The following is a 3,499-nucleotide window of genomic DNA, read 5'->3' on the forward strand; positions in this document are numbered from 1 at the left end:
CCAGTGGTAGAGCAATCACCAAAATTCTTAACTGTGTCGGCATGTGAACAATCGAAACCGTTGTCAGATTACTCTTGCTTTGTAGTTAACAGAGCTTTGCATGCGATAAGCAAAGAGATAATTAAAATACAGCCAACAAGAGACGGTAACCTACTAGTGCTAGTGAAATCCAAATTGATAGCGGATCGGTTTGTCCGCACTAAAGAGCTACCTGGTGTATGCCCAATTTCATGTCAACTAAATATCAATCTAAATACCGTAAAAGGCACTATTTTCGCTCCTTGTTTGAATAATATACCAGAGGAAGAAATAATTAAAGAACTAAACAATCAAAACGTTATCGACGTCTATAAATTCAAAAAAAATGTCAACGGCGCCTATGTACCTAGTGGTGTAGTGCTTTTGTCATTCGACTCCCACAAACTTCCAGACCAAATTGACGTATCATGGTATTCTCCCAAAGTAAGAGAATATATCCCCAACCCCATGAGGTGCAAATCTTGCCAACTGCTCGGCCACATAGCTAAACGCTGCAATAACGCGCCAAATTGAGCCAATTGCAATCTCCCCCCTCACGACCCAGAAGTTTGCAAGCGCACGCAATGCGCTAATTGTTCAGACAACCATCCCTCTTACTCCAGAGAATGTCCGAAGTATAAGCAGCAGAAAGATATACTAAAAATAAAAATACAACAGAAATGTTCCATGCGTGAAGCCAGACAATTCTACAGAAACAACAAATTCAACACAATCCCTACTCAATCCTATGCCAGTTCACTCACTGTTTCACACGAAGTTCGTTCGAACACAGAAAGAAACAACATAAATAGCAGCTCAGCTGCCCAAATCCCACAAGAGAACTACTCAAATCCTAACTCTACTAAACAATCAAACTTACCGCCTCAACCCCAACAAAAAGATGCAAACACAGTGTCTAACTACAACAAATACTCCCAAAATATGAGCAACAATAAATCTTTAAATACCTCAACAAAGCCAAATAACAGTACAGTTCCCAGTCAACCAAAAAGCAGCATAACAAAAACCACCACAGTTAGCTCAACGCAGTCAACTACAAACGACAGTCAATCCCAATCAAGATTAGCAACAACACCAAACTGCCATAGTTCAATTAAATCCAACAACTCATTTGCAGACGTCGATCACGACGCAGAAGTCATGGACATGTGCACTCCACTAACACCGACACATACAGACACACTCGCGAATATCTCACCACTCTCTCAGCTATACAACAGATTCCCCGATCTCAATGTCTTAATTACGCCAAAAACACTCAAACAAACAATGCCAGCCACACAGACACACGAAGATAAACATAACTAACTCAAACCACAACTTAATTCCAATTGTTTCTACGTTAAATATTTATGAACTTTCTGTTAAATATAAACATACTCCAATGGAATATTCAGGGCTATATAAATAATAAATTCGCGCTCGAAACCCTAGTCGCCAACCATAATCCCGACATCATTGTTCTACAAGAAACACATATAGTTGACCAAGATACCAAGATACAATATATACAGTCACAACAAAGATTATTCATACGCCAAATCTGGTGTAGCGATCCTATTTAAGCAAACTATTAACGTGCAAAATCACGAAACATCGAGCAACAATTTGTTATTTCATACTGTAACCATAAACGGGAACGCACAACTTCATATAACTAACGTATATAAAGAATGTGACGTTTATCTTACTCCGCAGATGATCAATAATATCCCTAAGTACAGCATAGGGCATCACTTGATCATCGGGGACCTCAACTCACAAAACACTCTATGGGGCTCCAAACACACATCACGCAGCGGCATAATCTGGGAAAATTTCTCCGATGACAGAAGCCTCGTTATATTGAATGACAGATCGCCCACATTGCTCACTACAAAGGGCACACTCACAACGGTCGACGTCTCTATGGCCTCTGCGGATCTAGCGGCCACCCTCACCTGGAAATGCCTACCCCAACCAGTAGCCAGCGATCACTTTGAAATTTTCATATTTAATCGCATAGAGAGACATTGCCAACGTCTCAATCCGAAGTTTATAGACAAAAAAGCTAATTGGAATTTGTTCGAAAGTAAGACCGATCGGTACTGCTACGATTACGAGGAATCCAACAACATAAACAGGGAAGCAGCCCAAATCAAACGTATTATCAGAAGATCAGCTAATGAGTCAATTCCTCATAACAGGCAGCCCCCACAACGATGCAATCCAATATGGTTTTACTCAGATATTGCCAAGCTCATTCAAGAAAAAAATCTAGCATGGAATCGCTTTAAACGTAATAGAAACGAGTCCAACTGCTCCAGTTATAGGCAAATATGCGCCAAAGTTAAATGGACTTGTAAANCGATGCAATCCAATATGGTTTAACTCAGATATTGCCAAGCTCATTCAAGAAAAAAATCTAGCATGGAATCGCTTTAAACGTAATAGAAACGAGTCCAACTGCTCCAGTTATAGGCAAATATGCGCCAAAGTTAAATGGACTTGTAAAGAGTCCAAAAAGAAATGTTGGAGCAACTTCCTCAACTCGCTAAACCCCGACATGGACATCAGAGTGCTATGGAAAAAGGTAAATAATTTGAGAGCTGGTAAGACTGAAAACTTTCCAAATATAATGCTGGAATCCACTGTCCTTACCCATCCTGTAGATATTGCTAACAAACTAGCAGACAACTGGAGTCAAGTTAGCTCCAACAGCAAATTCTCCCCAAAATTAATTACAGAAAAAACCAATTTTAAAATTGCTAATTTAACCGACCAGAAGCCTAGCTTAACAGACAGTATCAAAGACATTACAACATTCGAACTTCATCTAGTCCTAAAGAGTGCCAAAGGGTCCAGCCCCGGAATGGATAAAATAACCTACTCAATGTTGAGAAATATCTCACCCAATCTCCAAAAGCGCTTATGTCGATTATACAACAAAATTCTAGTAACCGGTACGGTGCCACACGACTGGAAACACGCTACTTTAATACCCATCCCAAAACCTGGAAAAAGCCCCAACAGCGTAGAAGGCTATCGACCCATATCACTTCTACCCGTCATCTCCAAAATCTTTGAGAAAATAATCGCAAAACGATTAACGACCTGTGTGCAAAATAAAATATGTACAGAACAGCACGCCTTTTTAACCCAACGCGGCGTGCACACTCTTTGCCATCAACTGAAAAGCAAGTTAAAAGAAAACATGGCCAACAAAAAGCATAGTGCCGTTTTGTCTGAGGACCTAGAGAAGGCTTTCGATCGCGTAATTGATACTTTTGTTATCAAACAGCTTCACGAATGGGGCATTCCGAAAACACTACTGGAAGTAATTTCATCCTTTCTATCCAACCGACTAATTACAACACGGATAGACGGCTACCTTTCCCATAAACGCGCCCTGGAAAAGGGGCTACCGCAAGGTTCACCACTCTCCGTTGTTCTACATAATGTCTACACAAACTCGATCGCT

The sequence above is a fragment of the Rhagoletis zephyria genome, unplaced genomic scaffold (genome assembly GCF_001687245.7).
Source record: "Rhagoletis zephyria isolate East Lansing unplaced genomic scaffold, Rhagoletis_zephyria_1.1 Rzeph_scaffold_01447, whole genome shotgun sequence".
NCBI classification, from domain to species: Eukaryota; Metazoa; Arthropoda; class Insecta; order Diptera; family Tephritidae; genus Rhagoletis; species Rhagoletis zephyria.